Below are 27,663 nucleotides of genomic sequence, written 5' to 3' on the forward strand. Positions count from 1 at the left end.
GGTGTCCGCGCGCGGTGCGCAAAAACTGCAGCCAGGTTCTGGGGCTGCGCGCTCCGCGCTGAGGCTACAGCCAGGTCCCGGGGGTTAACGCGGCAGCAGCAACCCTTCTTTGCCACAGACCTGCTCCCACCACCCGGTACGGCTTATTTTCGAGGTATGCCTTATATTTTTCCACCCCAGGAAAATCTTGCCATGCCTTATTTTGTGGGGATGCCTTAAAATATGAGAAACACGGTACTCTTCCTCCAGGGAGCTCAGAAAACATATGTTTCCCTCCCCAACTTGCATTTTATTCTATCGTCTTGAGATAGGATAAGCTAAGTGTGACTGGCCCAAGGTTACTCAGTGAAAAATTCATGATTGAGGAGGAATTTGAACCATGGCTTCCTTAGTTTCATTCCTGCATTCTAATCCAGGGATGAGGAAGCTGTGACCCACCAGATGTTTTTGGAGTCAGCATGACCAATGGATGATGGGAATTGTAGTCCAACAACATCTCGAAGGCCACAGATTCTCCATCCCTATTTGAAGCATCACATCCTATTGGAAAGGTCTGGCATACTTCCCACCTCTTTCATTTCTACTTTGCATTACTTATTTTAAGAGGAAAAGATGCCATACAAACTATATAGTTGCATCGCTAAATGCAAAAGGTGTGGTGCAAAAGTGAGAGAGATGACAAAAGAAGATGTCACCTATGTTCTAGTCTCATCTGTGTCCAGCAAGATAAGATGGTGGTCATATCTGGAAAATGTAAAGTAAAAAATGGCATCATGTTCAGGTGCAGTTACGGTATGTCACCATCAAGCAACTACAGTAGTTCCTTCCTTCTCTCTCTCTCTCTCTCTCTCTCTCTCTCTCTCTCTCTCTCTCTCTCTCTCTCTCTCTCTCACACACACACACACACACACACACAGAGTGTATCTTAAGTTGGCCAGAGTGTATGCAGATGTTGTTCTGCAGAATGCAAAATAAGATTGCCAGCTCTTTCCCAGAAGGGCTCCTCTGCTGGAAGCTGACAACCTCAATTTGAAAGCAAATCAAACTCCTTATCTTTGGTCTTTAGATTCAGATAGAATCTGAGTGTGTAACATAGAAAGGGGGGGGACCCACACCCCTTTCCCAGCTCTTTTAAAACCGAGCCAGTGAATCAAAAGTCCTGGGATGTGGGATATGAGAACTGTTTTTGTCCATCCCCTTTCAGTGCCAGTATTTGCTTAAAGGCTTTAATTGCTTTAGACAAACCGATTTCATTCCATGTGCCGTTCTCTCCTTTTAATGTGTAAATTACATAGGATTTGACTCTGATTATATTGATATAATTGCTTGTCTTCACATGAAGCACAAGGCCACAGCCTGGGAAGGGCCCGCTAAGAAGAAACAGGTGTGAGCCTTCCCAAATGAAAGCTTCCCACACAGCCCAGACCTACCCAAAACTTTTGATGTTTGTCACATTTTATTTGTATGTAGCCAGCCGGTGGCTGTTACTGCTTTGCGATTTTTCTCAGGGGGGTGCCTGCAGCCAGACCAGATCTGCCTGTGATCTTGTCAGATTTCACAAGGTAAGCAGTGTCAGGCCTGGTTAGTGCATAAATGGGAGACCTCCAGGGGGAAGGAATATCCTGATGTTGCAGGATCCGGAGGGCCGGGGGGGGGGCGGTGAGATGGAGGAGGCAGCAGGCGGTATCAAACATAGATACCACCGAGTCACTGCCTTGAACAGATGTCATGGTGCAGAAAAGAGAGCGAGCAATTGATTGTTCCACGGTCTGAATCAGATTTGAGAAGCTGTGGCATCAAAGAGCACAAGCTCGTCCATTTGGGCGCCATGTAAGCAAGGTTGCCAACTCTCTCTTTTTTTAACTACTCATCTGGCTTTAGCTGCTGTGTAACATAATGCTAAAAGTGCCATAGCAGGTGAAGGATCTCCTGCCATGGAGATGCTAATGGTAAGGAAAGCTTTACCTGGTGGATTATGTCTGCTGATTCAGTCTGACCACTGTGTTTTTAATATTTAGTTGGGAGCTGCCCAGAGTGGCCGGGGCAACCCAGTCAGATGGGTGGCATCATCATCATCATCATCGTCATCATAGCACAAAAGCCCTATCTGTGTGTGTGTGTGGGGGGGGAATGTTGGCAACCCAATAGGTTTTCCTGGGTTTAAAGTTCCCTTTTCTTTTTACTGGTTCTATTCCTTTGACTTTAACAGCAGCTCAACACACTGAGATTAAGCAGTTGAAAGTTAATTGTTTAAGATGAACTTGCAAGGAGATGAAGTGTTTGAAATGAGGTTCACCTGCTTAATTTATCTGTGCCAGATTGCTCTTAAGTGTACAGGAGCTTAATTTCTCCCTCCTCTTAGAAACCATATAGTATAAAGTTCCATTTAATGTTTTTTTCCTGCTTCTGAGCCCTTGGGTTTTTAACCTGCTCTGTTCTGGGGTGGGGGGCACAGAGTAGATGATACCGGTATGAGCATCGAAGAGTGGGCCTCATGCTGTTACTGGTGGGTATGTTAGTGTTCAAAGCAGGGAGTGGCTATGGCCATGCCTCAGTGGCCAGTATCAATTGCAGCTCAGTGGTACTACTGTCTCATTTCTTTCTGACGCACGTTTTGTGGGTGGGGTTGTTTCTAAGTTTGCTTTCAATGAGAGAGGGAAGGCAGCAATTCAGGCTGCAAGTAGGGGAATATATGACCAAATTCTCCTTCATACAGATGATGTCCCTTCACATGGAAAAATAGATGGCAAGGAAATGGAGATTAGCCTAGCATTATCCCTGCCAGGCTTAATTTACAAAATGGAGAGGATTCTTTTGTGCTCCTCACCACATCAGAAAGTGGGTTGAGGATAGGGTTGCCAGACTCAATAGTGGACAGGACCTCTGTGCCTTTAATCCCCTAGCCAGAGTTCCTGCAGACAACCAGAAATATGGGGATGTAAACTGACCAAGGAAACTATCACAGAGACAAACAAAGGAGGACACCTTCACCCCTTCATCACATACACAGGTAGGGTTGCCAGACTCAATAGTGGACAGGACTTCTGTGGCTTTAATTGCCCTGCTCTCTTTTGAGTCTGGAAACCTTAAAAAGAAGCCAGCAGACCCTTTGCTTGGAAATTAAACAAAGGGTCTGTTGGTTTCTCTTTAAGGTTTCCAGGCTCAAAAGAGAGCAGGGCAATTAAAGGCACAGAAGTCCTGTCCACTATTGAGTCTGGCAACCCTAGTTGACATATGCACACCTATACAAGATACACTTGGCCCTGGCTCTCTGTGGTGGGCTTGTAATTGTCAGATACCACACCCAGAGCATACTTGCTGAGCACTTCTACCTAGTTGAAAACAATGAATCACAAGTCCACTTAACTGCACTATGGACTGTGCCCCATACAATTACAGTGGGGGTGTATAGCAGGCCTTGCACTTTGAATGGATGGTTGAAGCATTTGTGCTGCAAAGATGCGGTGTTCTTACTTACCCTTAGAAAGCATCAGGGGACGCTCTGACTAAGGAGGCAGGGAAAGGAAGTGATAGTTCTATTAAAATTCTAGATGTAGGAGGGAGCATCTTCCGGTACATGCAGATCACAACATCATCGGATTCCTTGATAAACCCTCCAGCGTTGTGTGCCTGCACAAGCCTAGGGACTGATTTTGCAAGCTCGATAGCACTGCACATCCATGAGCATGATTTAGCCCTTGGAGACTTGCTCAAAATGATGTTAAAAGCCTCGAATCAAAGTAACACAAAACCACAACAAAAATCGCGAGGGCCTGCAGCCAGATTACCTCAGGCTGAGATTGCATCAGGCATCCTCAACAAGGCTGGGTCAATGCTCCATATGGAGCCTGCCAGTGCAAATCCAAGCACTCGTAGAAGCCGCGTTGCTAGTCTCTATTCAGCTCAGCACTGTCATCAAAGTGTTTTGATAGTTGCAACTGAAACAGACTTCCAAATAAGATACAGTTATTTAAAAAAATGAAATACTGCACACCTGTAGAACAAAAGAAATGAGCTGGGGGACGAGCAGTTCTGTTCAGCTGATTGCAGCCTCTGGGAGCTTGTGACCAGGACTTGTAATCAGGTGTGTTTGCGAAGGATTCGTGAAGGAGACTGGAGAGAGTGAGCTTCTGTCTTTTGGATTATGGCTGCTCACTTGTCTGAACTGCTGGGGTGCTTGGTTGTGAGTTTGCTTGCGGTTGTGGCTGTGTTATGTGCTGTAGCACATGGTCTGAGGAGCAGGGGCTCTTAATTTGAGCTCTTAATACAGGATGGCAAATATGACCTAATAGGCATTACTTTTGAATTATGGTGCTGGAGGAGACTCTTGAGAGTCCCATGGACTGCAAGAAGATCAAACCTATCCATTCTGAAGGAAATCAGCCCTGAGTGCTCACTGGAAGGACAGATCCTGAAGCTGAGGCTCCAATACTTTGGCCACCTCATGAGAAGAGAAGACTCCCTGGAAAAGACCCTGATGTTGGGAAAGATGGAGGGCACAAGGAGAAGGGGACAACAGAGGATGAGATGGTTGGACAGTGTTCTCGAAGCTACGAACATGAGTTTGACCAAACTGCAGGAGGCAGTGGAAGACAGGAGTGCCTGGCGTGCTCTGGTCCATGGGGTCACGAAGAGTCGGACACGACTAAACGACTAAACAACAACAAGGCATTACTGAAACTTGATTGGATAAGACTCATGGCTGGAATGTAGAAGAGCTGAGATTTAAGAAGGGCATGTGTACAAAATGGAAGAAAGGGGAACTAATGAAGGAAGAGTGGGCACAAGTAACCAACAGTTGCAGGAAGGCATGTTTTGCGAAAGAGCCCTTCCAGGTTGCCCACCTCTTCAGCGGGGAGGCGAGGCACTGAAACTGCAACCCCCAGCATGCAGCTCAGGGAAAGGCATGTTTCCCAGCAGACCTTGCAGTCAAAACAAGCAGGAACCCTCTTTGGCTGCCTTCTGCAGCTGGAATGCCTGGGTGCTCCTCAACAAACAGCCTTCCAAATGTCAGTTTGAAAGTTCGATGCATTTAACCGAAAGCAGCTCAAGCAGTAGCTGAGGCTTGGAGGTGGAGAAGCATCCCTCACTGAACTTGTGCCCTCAAAATTTTTGTGCCCGGGGCAAATGCCCCAGTGGCCCCACATGCTACGCCACTGTCTAAAATAGAGCCAGCCCTACCATCAGGCAGAGTGAGACAACCATCTATGTCAGGGGGCAGATACTGGTGGCTTCCAGCTGGCTATTTGTCACAACACTCCCACTATATCACACAGCCTGGCCTGGCCTCTGTAAACTATCCGGCTGCCTCAGGTGGAAGGTGCTATCTCGTCACCAGCGCTGTAGTGACATTCAGCTGCCGTTTGGGTGAGTTTCAGTGTGTCTACTCTGAGCAGAATTTAGTTGGATACAATCCCAGCTAAACAAATAAGGCAAACAGTGTCACAGAAAGAGATCAACTTAGCTCACCACTATAGAATGCATGATGTGCTGAGTACAGTTTTCTATGTTTCTCTATGAGTACACCGCAGCCGTCATACTTTCTAGGCATATTTACATAAGCCATTCCTTTTTCTTTTGACAAGTTTTTTTTTAAAAAAAAACAGTTATCCCCAGAGTAAAAGGTATATGTGTAACAGAATTGAAATGAAATTATATAAATTTTCAGCACAGAAATAAAACACTTCTAGTGTTTTTGCTTTCCATTAGCACTTTTTCTCTCATTCATATACAGTATATATATATATATATATATATATATATATATATATATATATATATATATATACACACACACACACACACATGCACACACACACACACACTCTAAAGGTGAATTTATAGTTAGGGCCTTTTGCAATGCAGCAACAAAATGTTGCAGTCTGCTTTGTTGTGATGAGCGGAAAGAAAGAGAGAAGACAGCTGTGAGGAGCCAAATCTCTGGATGAGCTTTAGTTTCATACAGTTCTCCGTTTCCCTCTCTCCTCTTTCTACTCACCCTTCTTTTTTAATAGATATTTTTAAAAATCCAGGCTTATTTCTGATTTACGTATTTCAAAGCTTGTGCAGCTAAAGGAGGGAGATTTTGAACAGTGGGGGGCTAGCCTATTAAAATTCATCATGATTTCTCCTTTTCTGAAAAGGAGTAAACAAGAATCAATTTCCCTTAGTGAAGAAGTTGGCAGAGGTTGGAGGTTCATTGAGAGCAGACACTGGTGGACTCTTAACAAAATGTTTGCCAAAGAATTGAGAAATATCAAATTAGTCTTGCCTCTCTCTCTCTTTGTCAGTGTGTGCAATGATGGTGATGGTAGGTGGGGGGGTGGGGGTTTAGGAAAGAAAGACAGGGGGAACTGAAGGAGGACTGGAGCAGGGTTTGTGTGTGGGCAGGGGGAGGAGAGGATTACAAAGCTTTGCAATGCTAATGAGTCACGGTTAAAACTGGGAAGATACATGGCTCCTATAATTATCTGACCAAATATATGTAATTGTCTGTAGCGAACTACAGAGAAGCTGTTAAGTTATAGCAAGGGACTAATTGCCTGGGAGGGTCAGTCAGAAACCTAACATGACCTCTGCCGCCCGCATCCCTGCGTGCTTTTTTTGATGGGAAAACACAGTTTTCGAAGCACACAAAACCCCCGATACAATAAAATGCATCTCTTTTTGCTCTCTTGTCAAGAGCATCCCAGGAGAGGGCGTAGAGTTTCCTGAAACCCAAGGGATGGAGGCAGCCGAGACCTTCCTTCCCTTTGAAGCATTTGATACTGATACCAATGCTTTTGGTTAGTTTGGACTCTTAAAATGCACGTATATCGTGCATGGCTCCGTAAAGTCTATGCTCTGTGGGGCTTGTATAGGCACGGGTGGAAGGAAGCCAAAGGAACGTGTATGTGTGTGGTGGAGGAGATCCTGCTCTGGGAAAGGAAGTGTTACGTAATGGCTTAGATTTATTTCAGTGCTTGCTATTTAATAGTTGGGATGCTTCCACCAAAAATAGCTTATTTTCAAGCCAGTGTTGAGCCCCCCCCCCAATCACACGCCATTCATTTCCATGTGTTAAAGCCATAAACTGAATTCCCTCCCCAATCACAACTATTTTGATGTTTTCTGTTGCAAGGCTGATACAGACTAGGGCAGGGTGGCTCGGAAGACTGGAAGCTGCCTTATACGAGGTCAGAGTCATTGGTCGAACTGGCTCAGTACTGTCTACACCAGGGGTCAGTAAACATTTTCAGCAGGGGGCCGGTCCACTGTCCCTCAGACCTTGTGGGGGGGACTATTGGGGGGGGTGAAATGCATTTTAAATAAAAGCACACATTCTACTCATGTAAAAACACGCTGATTCCCGGACCATCCGCGGGCCGGATTTAGAAGGGGATTGGGTCGCATCCAACCCCTGGCCCTTAGGTTGCCTACCCCTGGTCTACACTGACTGGCAGCGGATCTCCAGCATTTAGGAGCAGGATCTCTCCCAGCCTTATCTGGAAATGCTGTATGCAAAGCAGAAACACTGCCACTGAGCTACAGCCCTTCCCCTAAACCAGGCATCCCCAACCTGCGGCCCTCCAGATGTTCCAGATGACACTGAGGTCCAGCTCCGAGGGCCTTCTGGCGGTTCCCTCATTACGAGAAGCCAAGTTACAGGGAACCAGGCAGAGGGCCTTCTCGGTAGTGGCACCCACCCTGTGGAATGCCCTCCCACTAGAGGTCAAAGAGAACAATTACCAGACCTTTAGAAGGCATCTCAAGGCAGCCCTGTTTAGGGAAGCTTTTAATGTTTGATGGATTTCTGTATTTTAGAATTTCTGTTTTTTTTGGAAGCCGCCCAGAGTGGCTGGGGGAACCCGGCCAGATGGGCGGGGTATAAATAATAAATTATTATTATTATTATTATTTTGGCCTACAACTCCCATGATCCCTAGCTAACAGGACCAGTGGTCAGGGATGATGGGAATTGTAGTCCAAAACATCTGGAGGGACGAAGGTTGGGGATGCCTGCCCTAAACCTTAGAAGTACATTAGGGATGTTAGATGAAATGCACTCTGGAGTGGCAAAAGGAGTAACATCAAATCAAATTTATTAAATGGTCACAGACCAAATCAAGGAGTAACATGCTTTCCCCCCAGTACTGCTGCTCCAATCAAATTTGGACCCCCAGATTTCAACACGGCATCTTTTAGATGAAATGCCAGGAGTTACGACCATAGGCTTGTGATGTCTCCCCCGGGTGCTTACCTGTTTATTGAGCATCCATCCTGATTTGTTTGTAGGGAGGTTAGATGATGTTGCATCAGAAAGGAAGTGTCATCCCACCTTTTCATGCCACTTGTTGCAAAAAAAAAAAAAGTCCAGTCTTTTGGAGCAGTAGGTTTGTTGCGCAAGACCTCTCACAATCAACACTGATTCCAAACCTGGATTTGCTGGTATGCGATTTAGTCGTGCCCAAAAAGCACCTTTTCTTTGGACCTTTAATGAGGATGGGCAACTGGTTTGGGGCAAAAAAGTGCAGTTGCCACCTTCATGTTTGGCCCGTAATTATCTGAATCAAATTTGTGTATCTTTTCTTCTTCTCCCCACCCCCGCAAAGGAAGATTATTGGGTGTGGGGGGCAGGGCCGTCTCAAGCACGTCGGGCGCCCGGGCGCCGTGGTGCAGAGATCGCTCCGGCGCCCCCGCCCCGCTCTGTTTCTTGCCGCAGCTGGTGGGTGGGTGCAGCGTGTAGCATGGTTTCTGCGCGGCTCTCCCCTACTGGGCCGGCGCCCCGCGCCACCCAGACTACCCCTAGAGCCGGCCCTGGTGTGGGGAGAGATCTGGAAGACTTGCAAGTGGGTTATACTGCAATGTTCCTGCCATGTGTATGTAGCTACATTATTCTGCTATTTGTAGGGAGCTGATTTCCATTGTTTTGGAAAAGTGGCATACAAGTATCTTAGAAAGAAAGAAAGAAAGAAAGAAAGAAAGAAAGAAAGAAAGAAAGAAAGAAAGAAAGAAAGAAAGAAAGAAACCAAAAGTGTTGTCCTCCCTCCCATTCCATTGCCAGATTTTGGATATTAAGGGGTTAAGTGGGATTTGGTGGATCACAGCCTTGGCCTTTGTTTTCATGGAATTTCTCCAGTTGGACAATGACTAAACTATGCTCTTTTCTAATCCTCTAAATCAGGCATCCCCAAACTTTGGCCCTCCAGATGTTTTGGACTACAATCCCCATCATCCCTGACCACTGGTCCTGTTAGCTAGGGATCATGGGAGTTGTAGGCCAAAACATCTGGAGGGCCGCAGTTTGGGGATGCCTGCTCTAAATCAAGCATGGCCAAACTTGGCCCTCCAGCTGTTTTGGGACTACAACACCCATCATCCCTAGCTAACAGGACCAGTGGTCAGGGATGATGGGAATTGTAGTCCCAAAACAGCTGGAGGGCCAAGTTCGGCCATGCCTGCTCTAAATAGTGTCTACCATGTGCATCCATATAATGAAGAACTCAGGATAGAAGTGTCTTGAATCATGGCAGGATACCCACAGAAACAAATATTGCTTAATATGAGAACCTCCAAGAGTTGTGTCTAGGAGCACGGACACACATTTGTGCAAGAAAAAAAAAATCATGAAGTATGTTAAGCTGCTGGTTCCTGTGCTGTAATTTGTTTAACCGCTGTGCGTTTTCCAATGATTAACCTCTCATTCAAAATGGCTAACATACGGTACTTTTTTTAAAATAAAAAAAATGGATAGTTTTAGCTTAGATTGTACTAGTGAGTGAGTTGCAAACCAACTTTCTACATATGCTGTATATTAAGCTGAACCAAGTTAACGCCCTTTTCGATGGTTTTGTTGGTTGGGGTGGGGGTAGAATCTGACAGAGTCGCATTTAAGGGACATTTCAGCGCTGATTTTCATTTCTGTGAGATTAAAAGTGAAACATGTAACCACAAAGCTGGTTTATGTCATCCCCCTGTTGGAGCCAGCAGTAATGCCAAAAATTAGATATTTGATAGGTTTGTGAGAGAAACAGATGCAGAACGGATGCCATTCCCACAATTTTTGCCTCCTCCTTATCTTTAAGCTGGAAGGAATATTCCAGTTGAAGCGTTTTAAAAATTAGAAAGCCATAATAATACTCAGAGTAATAATAAAAGCATAACCCAAGTTAATTTAAAACTAATGTGGCTTTTGGTTTGTGTGCGTGCGTATTTGTGTGTAAACCTGTAAATCAGGAATGTGACTGTGAATTCAACAAAAGGGGATGGAGGAGACTCTTTCCTTGCTAATGTTCAGGATTGTGCAAGCTGGGCAGCTCAAGCACCCTCCATTTTGCAGCCTCATCTTGGAAGATTTGGGGGGATGTACCGTAAAGGCATAAATGAGGATGTACGAGGAAAAATTCCTCCCATATGCACACACATCTATCCAATAAAGCTGGCGAAGGCAGAAAAGCATTTTAAAAACATTCTCTATCTTTTTTTGTTTTGGAAGCAGTTTGTACATCCCTGTTCTTTCTACCTCCTCCCCCCCTTTTTTATTTCGTTCTGCCAGCTGTCTGCTAAACAAATCTAGCCAGGTGGGGCTTACAACCCATGACTAAAAAACTCACTAGTGCAGCTGTCCAGCTTGCCCGGAGGAAGAATTCAAACAAATGGCAGGAATGAAAAAGATTGGATTTGTTTTCAAGAAAGTAGCTACTGTACCTTTCTCGCTTCGGGTTTTTTTATTTGTTTGTTCCATTAGTTAATTCACTGCCTCCTAAGGTTTTGCACGGAACAATGGGAAACCCACTCCCAGAATATTTTTGGTACAGCTTGGATTTCTTTAAAATTTATTCCACATCAGGCTTTAAAGAAAAAATTAAAAAGAAAAAGAAAAGCTGGCTGCCTCATGTGCTACGAAATGTAAAAAATAATCTGACATCTTCCTGAGAAATTGTGAGTAAGCTGCGCTGCAGCTTAACTAGATTTAAAAAAATATTCAGCATTTGAATACATAACTAGTGAAGGGTGAGGAATGGTATTGTCTCCCTAGAAGCTGGGGACAGAACAGGCTTCTTTGCACTGCTTCATCAATCGACCTCAACTGTGATTTTCTAGTCAGCAAATGAGCACTCCATTTTCTGCGTCTGTGTCAAGCAATGCAAGAAGCTGTGCTGGAAACAACTGAATTGCCATCTGATTCAGAGTTTAGTCTAGGAAAAGACGATTAGCATGCACCTTTTCCTTTCCTTTACCTATTTTCCGAAGCTATATTTTAAACTTTCAGGGCAGCGTGTAACTGCAGGAACATTCACAGCTTAATCCTACATGTGTCTACTCAGAAGTAAGTCCCAAGATGAGTACGGGGGTGGGCCCTCAATATTGTAAGAATCTTCACATTAACCTAAAAAGCAAAGCAAATTGTTGTCCTTAAAATGAGGAGAGAGAGAGAAAGGATATGAAAACTTGTTTTCTCATCAAGGAATGCAGTGTCCGGCCATAAACGTGAACTAACTGCCTTCACTAGACTGTCAGCAAAATACCCATGTAAGTATAAAATGGGGCAATCCTATGCATGTACACTTTATGCTTACATAGGAACTGGGTGCAAACAACCAAATAGGTTGGGTGTGGAGTCTGCTACAGTTATTTTATGTCCCTCATCCCCAAGCATGTTTACTGGTTGTCTGAACAAGGCTATTCTTTCCAGAAACTAGAATAAAGCTAAATTTTCCATATACACACAGATGAATTAATAATATTGCAGTACTTGGTTAAAAAGGACTCTCTTTGTATATGTTCTGGTCACCTGTTAGGCTACACACACTCATAAGTGATCATACAAGTTTACTATGCTGGATGTAAGACTTTGTATTCATTCTTTTGTTATTCCATAGGGAATACCCAGATGTGGAAATCTTTTTCCCACTCATAAGTACCCTTTGCTGGATAATGGTAATCATAGTAAAAGTTCTGTCTGAAACCCCAAGACCATCTCAAAGGGCTTATACAACCATTTAAGAGATCCTCAGGTTTAAGTTATCTGGGAAACTTTACAATGGTTCAGGTTGGTTCAGTAGATTATGAGAATATCATTTTCATATTTACAAGTAAAACTATGGTTCTAGCCCTCACGGATTCAAAACCTAACTTTTAAAATGTGCTGAAAAACTGCACAGTGGAAATGAGTCCATTCTGATGTTCAAGTCCATATATAAGGGTTTTAGAAGGGTATTACTGAAGTGCCACCCTTCATGTTTCATTATACTGTATCCAGAATGGAATCATGGTAGAACAAGTGGATTTTAGTTTGGCATTTGAGGTCCAAGATGTGCATATTTACGTGCTCCTAAATTCCATCTTGTATCTTTCCATACTGGTCCATAGTTCTGAGCATTTGTCCATCTCTTGTTTGATTGTATGTTATGCTCCTGACACTAAGTGTGGTGTAGTGGTTAGCACGTCAGATTAGGACCTGGGAGACCCGGGTTCAAATCCCCTCTCAGCCATGAAGCTCACTTGGTGATCCTGAGCCAGTCATTGCCTCTCAGCTTAACCTGCCTCACAGGGTTGTTGTGGGGATTTAATTAGGAGGGGCAGAACCATGTATACCACCTTGAGCTCCTGGTGAAAAGGTGGGGCATCAATTAAATAATAAGTAAGTAAGTCATTGCTTTGGACTGATGTATATGTCTGCTAACCAGGGAACATGTTTCTATAGATGTTACAGGTACTTCACATCATTAGGGTAGCCTTCACCCATTTAAAACAATTTAAGATACTTAGCCATGACCATTGCTAGCTTCTGTTATGTAGCCCCTGCTGCTTCACACACATGCCATACAAAGTTGCAATTCTGTTGGTCACTTATGAGAGTGGCCCAAAGTGCTTCAAAGGTCATCCCTTAAGGTTAGCGATGAGTGATTCAGAATCTGCTAGGTAATTTTAAGGTTTCTTGGTAAACACTAATAAGGTTTGTAGACCCTGCCGCCTGCTATGACCACTGCCAAATTCTCTAGAAGCCATAGGCTCTTTAGCCTTCTCTCTCCCATGGGCTTAGGAGACTCTCGGTGGCCATTTGTTCCTAAAATGCATCTCTTGCAACCACCAATCTGTTACAGTACTTCCGAGATAGAATAAGCCATTCTTTTCTGAAGTCCTTCTGCATATCTGGATATGGAGAATATGCTCTCCTGCAGAGAACAAATTGCTGTGAGCACGTAACAGCTGTGAGAGGGCAACAGGTCTTTCCCTTCCCTTCCTGCAGATGTAATTCAAGATGTTGGGGATAACCTTTCCAGCCCAGAGCAGTCTCTGCAGCTATCTGAGAGGCTGTCTCTCATTTTCTACTGCAGCAGGTGAGATTAACAGGAAAGCTACTGGTGGCTGGGATTGAAGTATACTTGCAGGGCTTTATTATGAGAAGGGGAGATGTAAATCCTTCCTGGGATGCCAGAAGACAAAGGCAACTTATCTCTGAAATAAGACACACACACCCCTTTTTGTAGTAATGCAACACGTTTATACCTTGGAAGGGTGTGATGGTAGCACCCGTCTTTCTGTTGGTTCACGGTCAATTGTAGCGTTTGCACGTAAGAAAGGCCTGCTGGATTCAGCCAATGGCCCATCCATTTCTGCATCCTGTTCTCACTATGGCTTTGAGAACCTCCCTAGCACTCTTCTCTGGCACCTGCTTACCTAAAGCACTACGGTTAGAGTGTGGTGCTGATAACATGAAGGTTGCAGTTTTGATCCCTGTATGGGGCAGCTGCATATTCCTTCATTGCAGAGGGTTGCACTAGATCAGGCATAGGCAACCTTGGCTCTCCAGATGTTTTGGAACTACAACTCCAATGATCCCTGACCACTGGCCTTGTTAGCTAGGGATCATGGGAGTTGTAGTTCCAAAACATCTGGAGAGCCAAGGTTGCCTATGCCTGCACTAGATCAGTGTTTCCCAACCTTGTGCCTCCAGATGTTTTGGGACTACAACTCCCATCATCCCTAGCTAGCAAGACCAGTGGTCCGGAATGATTTGAATTGTAGTCCAAAAACAGCTGGAGGCGCAAGGTTGGGAAACACTGCACTAGATGATGCTCAAGGTTCCTTCCAACTCTACAATTCAATGATTCTGTGAAAGTTTCTGCAGAACTCCCACCCTCCAAAAACATACATTTAACCTTTCCTTGCTTCCTTTCCTTGTATCCTCTGCTCCTTTCTAGCCTTGCTTTCATTCTTAACACATCCTTTCTTCAGGTTCTTCTTCCTTAGTCTTCCTTACTTGCTTTGCACACCCAAGTTCATAATTTCCTTGCAGGCCCATCTAAAAACACCTCTTCATCTCTGCCCAGACCTCAATCCGTCGCTGTGTGAGGGAATGTAGACCAGTCTTTGCCAACTGTGCTGGCAGAGGCTGATGGGAGCTGCACCAGGTTGGTGAATGCTGCTGTAGACTATTTACGTCCCTGAGCGACTGAACATCTTATATCAGGCATAGGCAACCTTGGCTCTCCAGATGTTTTGGAACTACAACTCCCATGATCCCTGACCCCTAGCCCTGTTAGCTAGGGATCATGGGAGTTGTAGTTCCAAAACATCTGGAGAGCCAAGGTTGCCTATGCCTGTCTTATACCATAGTGCCCACTCAGGCTTCCCTGTCACAACTCAAATAAATGTGGATTACCCAACCTTGCATGAATCCCTTCTATTTTCTGAAACCCAGGGGAATGAGGCATATGGCCTCTTTTTGTCCAAACAACTGAATTAACTCATTGGCTATATCTTATTAGAAACCCAGTCCAGAGTTCATACCTCTCACATTCTATAAGGGTTTCTTATATATTGGCAATATCAATGCTTTGGTAGGCTTCAGAATGTATAAAAATGCATGATTTTGATCTGAAAATTCCCAAACTGCCTTCCTGGTCATATACACTTTCCAGGCTTGAAATTCATTTTTTTTTTAAAAAAAAAATGCACTTTTTTAAAAAAAAGAAAAAAAGAGAGAAAAGATTTCCTTTCTCTCATCCTAGGGTTTTAATTCTGTTTTTGTGGGTTCTTATAATTATCTTACCAGCATGTATAACACATATTTCCCACTTTACAACTGTGGTAAATATAAATGCAGAAATTATACAGTTCCCCGAATAAAGGAGCAAATGGGAGAGAGAGAGAGGAGGAAAAAAAACTCACCCTAGCAGGTCTTGAACCTGCCAGCAATCACTCCTACATGTTGACTATTATAGCCTGGCATACAAACAGTACATTTCCACATCACACAGGTGGAAGTGTGAAGCTGAGGCTCATTTAACAGTGTGAAGTTTCCCAATGTATCACAATTACAGAAACACCTGTGCTTCATAACTTTCTGCTGATCCACTGTGAAAACTCACAGTGCTTTTATTAACATAACCACCAATATGCTCTGTTTCCTACAGAACCCACGGTGCACTGGGCTCCTGCCCCCTCTCCTCTCCTCTTTAATATTTTTTTTTACTTTTTATAACAAAAGTTTTTGCTTCATCTAGTCCTTGTGGCAAGTGTTCCAGCAGAGCCTGTAATGTATTGGCAATATGCAGCAACACACAAGTCTTTCCTACGTAAGACCCTCGTGCTGGAAATGTGAGCAAACTGCTCCAGTCAATAGATTTCTGACAGGAATAGCACTTTGCCCTTCGCCTTGGGTGGGGGTGGGAGAAGAGTGACTTTAGCAACACCTTCTTCCTAAAAAAATTAAAAAGAGGTAGGGACACAGGGGCTATTTAAGAAGAGTGGGGGGAAGGCAGCTGATCTTGAGTGTCATGAAAGGGCAGCAAGTTACTTGATTTACTTTTGTTGTGTTTTTACTGCCAAGAAAGTGAGTAACTTGTGGAATTTTCTGCCTCAGGTGCCCAAATATCTTGACCGGCCTTGGATACCATCAACCTTGACTCAGCCTCTGGCTAGGGCAGGGAGCGCCATTTGCTGCCCCATCTCAGGCAGCAAAATCTATCTTGGTCCCGGCCTGACAATCCCTCAGCAGTACATATAATCTAACTAGATCCTCGGTGGCAATCATTAAGGGACAATTATACATTTGAACTACACAGGCAAGCTTAAAAGGCAAAAAAATCCCTTTAATGTCATGAGGAGTGTTTCTCTCTGAAAGAAAATACGTTTCTCAACGTAGATAATCCCTTATTGTACCAAGGCAAATTATTCAAGCAGCAAGTTGTAATTTATTCACCATTTCATTTGTTTGTTTGTTTATTCTAGGCATTTATAGCCTGGTCATTTATAGCCTGCTGGGCAGCAGGCCCTCAAAAATGCTCTTCAGGTGTTACATGAAAAAAGGGCAGCCCAGTCCCTTCAATCCTCAAAGTATGTGAGGCACCTCCAGAAAGACAAGTACCCAACTGCTACAGACAGCTGTGGGATCGGGAGGCAATGCAAACAGGGACGGTGTGGGTGGCTAGGGTGCTTATCCCCTCCACTCATATTCTTACTTACCACTTGATTGTAAAAAGAAGAAGAAGAAGGACCCTCATAGCTCAAAAAAAAACCACACAAGAAAATCAATAAAAAATTACAGCAATACTTTAAGCATACAGAAGTTTGTATGCCAAGGATGCCAGGTTCTGCCCCACTTTGTGGGTGCCCAGTGGGGCTCCATGGGGGTCATGGCCTCCAGAAGGGTTTACAAGGCCCACTGCAGCCACAGGAAGGCCCCAACAGAGGCCCTGCAGTGGAAGTGGAGGCCCCGGCCCAATCGCCACTAATGGCACCCAAGAGCGGTAAGGTGGCGGGTAGGCACAGACACCTACAGTCAAAAAATTGTGGGTGCCCAGGCACCCAGGGCCCCTCAGAAATGGTGCCAGTGCAAGGGCGTACCCACCATGCGGCAAGTTAGGGCAGCTGCCCTACTCTAGAAGCAGGGCTGGTGGGCAGAGGCGGAGCACAGCCCGGCGGAGCGCGAGTTCGCCATTCCCACCGCACCGCGCCGCACCCTCCCTCCAGCTCCCCGTCGCGCCCTCTGGCAAGGCCAAGCGCGGCGGGGAACCAGAGAGCGCGGCGCGGCGGGCGGGAACGCTGAACTCGCGCTCCGCTGGGCTGGGCTCCGCCTCCGCCTACCAGCCCTGCTGCTAGGGAGGGGCACAGCCCGGCGGAGCGCGAGTTCGCCGTTCCCGCCCACTTTGTGGCCCCTCCCCTTCCGTGCCTTGGCCCCTCCCCTTGCCCCCCCTAGTTTTGATCCTGGGTACGCCCATGTGCCAGTGGACCCCGCCACCCTCATACCGAAAAGTCACAATTATTCCCTTTATCCATCTATTTATTGTTTTAAAAGATTTGTTTATTCTTGTATTCCACTCTCACACCCAGTGGCCTAAGGGACTGATTAGCCCACTGATCAGTGCTGCAGAATCAGGTAACTGACCATTTAGATACCACACATTTGCTTCAGATACTTCTCTCTCTCTTCAGCTTTCCTGTGATTGAAGAGACATGTGTGAAGACCGTCTTAGTCCTTGCTGTTAAGATATCTTTATGGAGCAAGGTAGATCCGCACTAAAGACGACAGGCAGAGTGGGGCAATCCTGGCCTCCAGCAATCTCTTCAGTCTTCCTATATATACCCTGTTATCAAACTATCAGGAAGCAGGTCTGCTGGTAAGCTCCATGGCAATATATTTCATACCAATTATGAAACTGAAGTCCTGCTTGTGTGTCTGAAGTGCTTAGAAAAGATAAGTTACAACACTAGGGTACATTTGCAATACATGTTGATTTAACAGTGAAGACCAACTTTTCTTCCTTACCTGATGGGCCCAAATATTATTTCCCCATGGACCACTTGAAAATTGCCAGTAGTCTTTGCAGACCACTTAATTATTCTGTCTTCTGTAGCAGTGATAATGGGGTGTGCTGGATGCTGGGCATAGCTGCCAAGTTCCGGTTAGGAAAATATGGGATCAACAGCACCGGCACCGGAAGTCGCTTCTGCGCATGTCCAGACATGCGTATAAGCAACTTCCGGTGCCGGCGCTGCCCGATTTCCGGTGCCCAGACATGGGCAGAGCAGCACCAGAAGAAATCCGGGGGAATTACGGGATATTTCACCATTCGGGATGACAGCGGGAAACGGCTTTAAAAACGGGGGTTTCCCGGGGAAAACGGGAGACTTGGCAGCTATGATGCTGGGTGGTTTTTAATTGCTTGTTTTAGTTCTAATATATTGCATTGCAATTGGCATTTCAGAGAATTCAGATTGAAATACAATAAAGCACAATATAAGAAATAAAATAAGCTGCAGAAATACAATCAGAAATCTTTATGAGTATTCAGTGGAGATGTGCTATGGGTTGCCTGAATGAAGCTTGTGGTCCGTTGACCACAGTTTCGGCACCCCTGCTCTAGAGAAGGCCCAGGAGTTCTATGGCAGACATACAGGGGAACCACAGTGAATAAGTTGATGAGGGAAGCTGAAAACTACTAAGGCAAGTCAATAAAGTTGGCTGGCTGGTGGAAGGATCATAAGCTCAGTTGCAGGGCACATACTTTGCATACAAAGAGTCCCAGATTCAAACCTTGATATTTCCAGTTAAAAGGCATCTCAGGTAGCAGGTGGCAGTGAAAGTCTCCCTCTGCCTAAGTCCCTGCAGAGCTGCCACCAATCACAGTAGATAGTACTGGACTAGGTAGGCAAATCACCTTGCAGATCCCTTTGTTCCTAAGCAATTCCTGTAGTTCCTCCTCTTGTTCCCAGATCTTTGGGGAAAACGTATGACTGAGCATGAGGAAGCTAAGCACCGAACATGAAAAGATTAACTTATGCCTATATGTGAGCAAAGAGTTTTTGCATTTGTTTTGGGAACTGTGCCATTGTTCTGCACTATCTAATTCCATAAACATCTTTATGCAATGCTGAATCATCGCTACTGGAGAACCAACAATAATAGCCGCAAACAACAAAACCCAAATCAGAATAATTCAGAGCAGAGTATTTTCTTCCCCTAAACAATGAAGTATACATGGTAAAAATTACTGTTCAAACAGAGAAACCATGGGTGTATTCCCCAATAAATAATTTAATTGTCATTAAAGAAATTCAAATGAAAGAATGACTAGCTACCTTCCCCCCATCCCCCTCTTAGCTATTGTTCAGAAAGCAGGTTATGAACACATTTAAAAGAGAAAAAGAAGAATAAAGCAAGTTAACACCAGAGCACTTAACGTTCCCAAAGAAGTTTCCTCAAATTCCTCCACAAACAATATAAAATAACAACCTAATAATTTTGTATCTCAATCATGTTCGGTAAAGAAGTCCTTTAGATAATTGGCACCACCTCTGTACTAGGCCAAACTTACTTTTAAGTTACAAATACTCACAAAAGGTTTACATTATAAGGAGCTGCTTTGGAGATGTGCAGATTTAGTTTGTAAGTACAAAGTGAACATGCAAATTGCCTTATCTTGTGGGATTCACAAACAACCATCATTCAGATTGATTTAATACATAGCTTTTTATCTTTAAAAGTGTTAATTAGAAAATAGGGACAGTTCTCTGAACACTTAAGAGTAATAAATAGATCAAAACAGCATCCATGCCTCTGTGATGAAACTTCTGAAGACTTTATAAAAGGATTAATACAATTGTCAAAAAGACCACCGTATACATATTCAATAGTGCTAGCAAGCTACAATTACATTTTTAGGACTCTATTTGCTAGTTTTTAAACACTCATTATACTAAAGGGGGGGGGGGATACAGGGAATTGAGTACACTATTTAGAAGAATTGGTGTTTTAACCAACCCATCGCTTATCAAATTCAGCTCACTTTGAGTGGCAAGTTTTCACATTTTGAATATTTATGTGTTCGGCAAACATGGCACACACACAATCATGGTTCTGTGTTAAGAAAAGCCTTTAATGAGACAGACCAAAGATCCTTCTAACTCAGCATCCTGTTCCCAACAGTGGCAATCCAATGTACACAAATCAGTGCATGAAGGCAATAGCCCTTAATAACTCCAGCAACTGGCATCACATCTTTCGGCAGCAGATTTTACAAGTCAAGCATTGTTGGGAGAAGTACCTCTTTGCCCTGAGTCTCCTTAAAGTTGCATTGGGTGACCCTGAGTTGTAGTTTTATGAGAGAGGGAGAAAACCCTTCTGCCCCACACTCCATCTCTCTCTCTCTCTCTTCTCTCTCTCTCTCTCTCTCTCTCTCTCTCTCTCTCTCTCTCTCTCTCTCTCTCACACACACACACACACACCAATTTCTCCACACCACGTCTGATTTCATTCACATTCTCTCTTCTTCTAAGCTAAAATCCTGAATCTCCCAGCACTCAGCTCCATTGGTTAACCTCAGATTCTAGTATTGTGAAAGAGGGAGGGAAAATGTATTTCTACATATCTATTATGCCTCCCCCTTACTTGCTTTTTTTTAAGAGGAGGGATAAACTAAACAGACCCAAATGTTGTAGCCTTTTCTCCTGGAGAAGACATTCCACCCCCCACCCCCCTGATAATTTCGGTTGCTCTTTTGTGCACCTTTTCCAGCCCTATACTACTGCACTCTGCATTCCAACTGCAGATGCTCCACGTTTGTATAAAAACAAAGTGATATTGACAGTTTTTTATTTCTGAAACCTTTCCTAATAATCCCTTGCCTTTTTCACAGCTGGCACACATTGAGTCAATGTTTTCTGTGTTTCACCAAACCGGCGAGTTTTGATCATAAGAAAACATCCTTACAAGGAAGCTTGTTACTGCACAGTTGGTATCCAGTCAGAGACTGAGTTCAAGAACTGTCTCGTTTTACATGGCAGGTGAGTACCACATGTTCCAGTCCTGCCTAACATAAAACAAACAAACAAAGCACTTCCTCTGTGTGTGGATAGCTATCCTAGCCTTCTCTTTGTCTTGTTCATTTCCAGTGACAATGAAATTATCCTGTGGGGAAGCACATGTGAGTCATTAGGCATAACTCTAATTAAACTGTCCCAAGAACTCTGTACTCATTACTTATCTACAGGCCTGGTGGTGTCAGTGTACATCACCTGTGGGCAGATTATGAAGCCCAAGGACCCAGCAAGCCCTCCCCCCGAACTTTGAAACAGCATCTGTGTCTAAAAGCTGCCTTTTTAAATTTCCCACAATGCACCTGACATAGCATCACCTGGGGGCTTGTGGGAAATTTAGATGACAGCTCTCAGAATTCTTCATTCAGTACTGCCTGCTGCTACCACCACCAATCCAAAAGGAACCACCAGTGTAAGAGAAGTCCCACCAAAGGAACTTTACAATCTGAGGCCTGTCCCATTTTTCTTAATGTGTAACCAACCCTAACGTTGTGGAAGATAAGACTAAAGAAGAGTCTAGCACTCCATACAAAGAAGCTCTTGTCCTCAGAGGGAAGTATATGGCTAAGATGCTGCCAATATCCTAGTTTAGAGAACTTGGACACAACAGAATGAAAATGTTTCTGCATAAATTCATCCTAAGTATAATTTCCAGGGTTAGCTGCTGTTTTCAGATTCTTGCATCCAAAGCTGACTGGCTGTTTGCTCGTACATGTGATTGCAGTTTATAACATCTGCTCCCTGCCATTGCTAATAATCCAATAATAGCTTATTTGGCCTGCATGCATATAAATACATTTGCAGAACAGATAACTATTACAAAATAATGGAGTATTATTTTGGACCACCCTAAACAATTTATATGTATTTTTTAAATTCAGCTGTCAAATGGTAGAGAGCTCTCAACCCAGCTGGAAGAACCAGGAGATGTTTCCAAAAGGGCACAAGAGGTCTAGCCAAATCAGAAGAGCTGAGAGAGCTGAGTGATAGAAACCGGGGGGGCGGGGGGGGCGGAGAAGCTGCAAGATAATAAACATGGCAGCAAAATGTTAAAAGCACAGAAAAGTTACACGAGATCTATCCTGATTTGCAAATCTCATACGATTTACAGTTAATATTTTCTTTGCAATGCGTTGGCACTTTTTCAGATTAGACTGTTATCATAGAGTGTTAACAAACACTTCTGGCATGGTAGAATGGCATTTGGATAGACGTCTGCCCCTTTGTGATGAAGGAGGACTGTTATCTCCCAGTGCTTAAAATGTTCGAGGACTTTGTGGTGGATAGGCCCAGAGGTTAGCACTCCTAATCTGGGGGAACAGCAATTGTAGTTAAGGGCAGATCAGTTAGCCCAACAGAAAGATAAGTTCTCAAGGTAACTGCGTATCATACCGTGCTTGTTGCTCACTACAGAAAAAGAAATTATTCCTACAGAGACACGTTTTGCTGCAAAATTGCTTCCCTTCACAAATTTTTTTCATGAAATGCCCTATCAATCGTATTACATTATATTATTAGGCTGAATATGTCCTGCATTCCTTTTATACCAATTTACAGACGATGGCAGGGAGTTTGAAACATGATCAACACAGGTTTCATTTACTTTCCATTCTTATTTCATAAATAAGAATGATTCTGAAGACATTGCCTGCAATACTCCACAGAGTTAGGTGTTCTCACTTCATTGACTTAACAATATTCACTTTTGGATTTAATTATGGTTGTTTCCGAAGAACACTTAAGTTTTCAGTGCATCCATTTTATTTTACTTTTTAAGGGTTCAACACACCAAGGGGTACATACTGTACCAAGGGTTAAGATAAATAGGGAAGGGACTGTGAGAGTTGTTATAGTGTACCAGATATGGATACATGTGGCTGAGTGGAAGGGCGCCCACCCATCGCTGAAAGAGAGATTCCTATAATGGACAATGATGAATGAACACTCTGGGTCCAGACAATATTTCAGATTTACTCACATGCGTCATCCCAGCCGGTGCATATGATTAAAATTAGAATTACTGTCCTGTACTGGGATATGCTATTCCTTTAAACATTCTTTTCCTTTCGCTAGTTCCATTATGACTTTTTTCTCCTTTGCCACTCTCCCACCCCTGGCCCACTGAATAATAGTGTCAGCATGAGAAGAACCCTTAGGTCTAAACAAAATTAATTTTAATGTTTTCCAAGTGATTGGGTTGCTATTTCAGCAGATGAATTTGTAAAAATTGAAGTGGACAGATGTGACTGTGATTATAAAGTGGGAAAAACTTGGTAATTAAGTTGCCTTGAACCAGGTTGTGTAGAACCCTGATAATACTGTAATGACCCAGCAGCCATTGAGCCTGACCTTGTGCAGCTGGTAAGAACCATATCTTCCATTAGTACCTGCATATTGTCAATCCATATTTTAAATAGTATATTAATGCTATTTGACCTGTACTGGATCAGTTTTGATTACTGCGTCTTGATCTCTACAAACAGCTTGAAGAAGTGTGCCCAACCACCTGCTACTTGATCACCTTGGCTTCTTAGAGCTAGCCTTCGGGGATTGATTGGGTGGGTCCAGGGAGTGATTCATGCTTCAGCGGAGGAGAGGGAAGAACCATCTGCCTTGAAGGAGGCAATGGTGTGCTGCCTTCTTAACAGGACCTTTCTGGACCCTTAGGTGCTTGGCAACTATCACCCAGTGGCGAATATTGAAGCAAGGTGGTCCAGAAGGTGGTGGCAGTCCAGTTTCAGGCATGCTTAGAGGAAACTGAATACTTGAATCTGTTCTAGCGTGGTTGGAGGCCTTGCCCTGGCATTGAAAATGCCCTGGTTGGTGACATTTGTTGGCAGAAAGGGGGAGTGCTACCATGCTTGTTATCCTAGATGTAGCTCATTACAAGACTACCCGCCTCTTTTATATTATTATTTGTTATTAAGAGTATAACTAGACCAACGATATGGTACCCTTCTTCCTAGGTCTGCTTAACCCCTCCCCACTGGCTACTTGAGGAGTGGGAAAGTCCACAGTGGCCTGGGATCTGGGGTGAGGTCCCTCAGCCTTCTCATCAAAAGCCAGAAGTGGAGCATTAGAGTAACCACCTCATGTGTCCACCCCTGGGGAGGTCAGCAATAACTCACAAGGTGTCGGTGAAGTTAACACTTTATTCAAAGAAACAAAGCAGTTCAGGCCCAGTGAGCACAGAAACTCTTTCCAGTAGGTCTTGCCCCCAACGAGGAAGTTGTAAGGACTGAAGGTCCCCACCTTCCCACAGCTCTCTAAGTCTCTCTCTCTCCCCCCCCCGGTCCTTCCCAAGCAACCTGAGACTTCTCCACCTTGTCTGTCTTTGCTCCTCCCCCTTTATACCTCTTCAGGTTCTGGGAGACCAGGCGGGGGGGGGGGGAGTTGTTTGCAGCAAGAGGGGGATACTCTCTGGCTTCTTCAGAAGGCTGCCTGATCTCTGCCTCTGCCTTTTTCTCCAGCCTCTGCTTCTACCTCTTATGCTGCACTGCTCTCTGCCGCAGCCACTCCTCACAGTCTGCTCCCTCTTCTCCCTCTGACTATTTATTCATTGTCCTCCCACCACTAATCTCCTGGCTCTGAGTCTTCTTCCCTTGGGGGTTCTCCAGGCTGGTGCGTCCCAGCATTGTGTCTCTACAGAGTAACAATAATTTATTACTTATAGCCCACCCAGTACTCTTGCAACCCATACATGCTCTCTCTGTCCCTTAGTGGAGTCCTTGGCAACATGCCAATTGTCAGACCTCCGCCATTCACTCCCAATTTAAGTCGTCTTCTTTTTTTAACAAACCAGAGTCAAATCTGAATACCACCTGCTATGCTTACTCTTGCTGTTGATAGAGGCATTATCTTAGCCATTACACCATTCTCTTTTCTTTTCCCGGAGGAAGATATGGCAAATGTGGCAGTTTAAATTCTCAGCCTCTGAAGAAATTTGCCCTTTTCTGGTTCAAGTCAGTGTTCTTCACTTAGCACCTTGAGGTTCCATCACACACCAATATGACACCATGTTATTTGAGATGGTGCCTCAGAAACTGAAAATAAATCATTAGGGAAGCCAGATATTCAGGGTATTTGCTAGCTACACATTTGCAGCCTTAACCCTTCCCTCGCATGCATGGTGGCCAGCACACCGTCTGTTTTTAATAACAGGAATCAATTCCATCCCACTTCTCAGGGCAATGGGTTGCTTGTTCCTATTACTAGTCAACAACTCAACACTATTCATATATATATATATATGTATATATGTGTGTGTGTGTGTGTGTGTGTGTGTGTGTGTGTATATATATATATATATATATATATATATATATATATATATATTAACGCTACAGAAAGAGAGAAACCTAGCACATTCTAATAAAAACCAAACAATTGTTTGGAAATCTGATAATGTGCTACGGTACATTAGCTGAAATGTAGGCAGGAGCTGTGTTAAGAGAGTTGACCTTTCTCTACAATACCTTCTGGGAGAGCTGCAGAAAGACAGGAATGTTAAGAGACAGGAGAAGAATTTCTAACAGAAAAGATGGCATAAAGTTACACACAAAGAGGAGAGAAGGCAGAATTCAAGAAGATTAGATCACTTGGAAGTGCCTTAGGGCCACTGTAAACGTTGCCACCCTGGGACTCCCGTGAAAAAGCAGAGCACTCATGTGACAAAGCAGACCAGCAGTGTTTCCTTCACTACACGGTGGGAAGTTATCTCACAACTCATCATGTGATTCTTACAGATCATATGGAAAGTTTCCACATCAGCACCACCTGCTGGATGGAGAAGACACCACAAGGTGGAGTCCATGCAATGAGTTTTAGCATAGAGCAGGCACCCCCAAACTTCGTCCCTCCAGATGTTTCGGACTACAGTTCCCATCATCCCTGACCACTGGTCCTGTTAGCTAGGGATCATTTGAGTTGTAGGCCAAAACATCTGGAGGGCCGCAGTTTGGGGATGCCTGGCATAGAGTAAGACCAGGTGAGGACTGGGAGGTTAAACATGATACAGTACTGGGTTTTTGAAATACATACTAACAGGTGATGGTTCTGTCAGACACATCTACTACCTTGGTCACCCTCCTTATCATATGACTAGAGCAGGCATCCTCAAACTGCGGCCCTCCAGATGTTTTGGCCTACAACTCCCATGATCCCTAGCTAACAGGACCAGTGGTCGGGGAAGATGGGAATTGTAGTCCAAAAAATCTGGAGGTGCCGAAGTCTGGGGATGCCTGGACTAGAGTATACATCTCCAAATATACTGCTGTCAATCTTTTTTTCTATATTAGTGTTGACATTGTAAGATGCCATTAGTGGTAATGTTGGATGGTTGATAAATATCTGTTCATTAATTAAACTATGTCAGAGCAAATTCAAGAATCCCTGCCCATCCAATGGTTGTATTATCCTATGTTCACTGATGGCACATGTAAATTGTTGGTCAGATTTTGAGATCTGTTGACAGCTGCTGCAATTTTCCTTAGTTGGCGAAATACAGCCTTACTAGAACCCTGTCAAATTGGAGGTATTTGGCACCGGGGGATTCTTAGGGCTGGGCCAAGATATTTTGCTACCTAAGGCAAAGGGTAATACAACACTTCTCCCTGTTCCATGTATGAAAGCCAACTAGGCTGGCAATTGAATCTTACTTTGACGCTGGCAATGGGGCAGGACTCTCCCTTTCACCTGAAGCTAAGGTGGTGAAATTTAGGGCACTACTCTGTCTACTCCCCACCCCTCAACATCTGTCACTTGAGGGGTCTGCCTTACTCTGTCTGATTACGAGGTTGGCTGATGGAATTCTATGTACTATAGCCTAAATCAGTGTTTCTCAACCAGTGTGCCTCCAGATGTTTTGGGACTACAACTCCCATCATCCCTAGCTAGCAAGACCAGTGGTCAGGAATGATGGGAGTTGTAGTCCCAAAACATCTGGAGGCACACTGTTTGAGAAACACTGGCCTAAATGGATGATGGGTCATACTAGCAGTGTGGAAATGGTTTGCATTCATCAGGCAATCTTCTAAAGAACAGCTTGCCCAGTGTTGCTGTTGTTTTATGTGGTAAACATAGGAGGTTCACCCTATGCTGGTGTCATGGAAGGAAGATGGTATCATGTAGTGAACAGCATATTGGGCTTTTGGGGGGGGGCACTCTGGGTTCAGTTCCCTGCTCAACTATGATAATTTCTTTGGACACGTTGAATCTCTCAGCCTAATCTACCTCACAGGGCTTTTGTGATGCTAAAATGTTGCTTTCATCTCCATGAGTAAATGTTGGTTAGAAATATGACAACTAAGGCTATGCAGTTCTGCATCTAGTATGTCCTTTATTTAAAACTGACCAGTTTAATAGATAATCCAGTTTTTTCCAATGCTACAGAACAAGAAGTTGTGATGATGGGCCTCTCTCTCAAACAGTGGTGGCTCCAGTACAAGCCCACTGTTGTTGTTTTCAAGACCTATTTGTTCCATTGAGGTCATGCGGAATACATTTCTCCAGAAGCTTGTACCTGTTGTGTGGAAAGTGACAAAGCATTATAGTTGGTGACCATACTGAAAACACTAATCTCCAAATACATAACAATTCTAAGCATTTAGTTGCTTCTTAACAAAAGCTACCTCACTGTTTTATATGAGCTCTAAAATCACTGATGTCTGGGATTCAGGGAATAATACCTTAAACACAGGAAATTGAAGGTGAGTGAGTGAGAGAGGAGCACTTCTATTTATTGTAAAACAAAAACAGAGGTGCTGATATGAGCAGTCTTACAGGATATTTATTTTACTTTTTTGCAAAAGCTTTTGTGGAGCAAAATTGCTACTGGGTTGCACAGTTCTAGGTGAAGGG

General features: G+C 44.1%; 1 protein-coding gene across 4 annotated transcripts in view; it reads left to right on the forward strand.

The window, feature by feature from the left end:
- QTMAN (queuosine-tRNA mannosyltransferase) overlaps window positions 1-27,663 on the forward strand; it is a 341,618-nt gene that overhangs the window by 278,824 nt on the left and 35,131 nt on the right. For 3 of the 4 annotated variants that reach the window (XR_015948081.1, XR_015948080.1, XR_015948082.1), the window contains exons 11-12: window positions 17,422-17,606; window positions 20,625-20,772. The gene's annotated coding sequence lies outside the window, so the exon portion shown is untranslated. Of the gene's footprint in view, window positions 1-17,421; window positions 17,607-20,624; window positions 20,773-27,663 lie in introns of those variants that run through there. The other variant, XR_015948083.1, reaches the window with a different exon arrangement.

This window comes from Zootoca vivipara, chromosome 1 (genome assembly GCF_965207765.1).
Source record: "Zootoca vivipara chromosome 1, rZooViv2.hap1.1, whole genome shotgun sequence".
In the NCBI taxonomy this organism is placed as follows: Eukaryota; Metazoa; Chordata; class Lepidosauria; order Squamata; family Lacertidae; genus Zootoca; species Zootoca vivipara.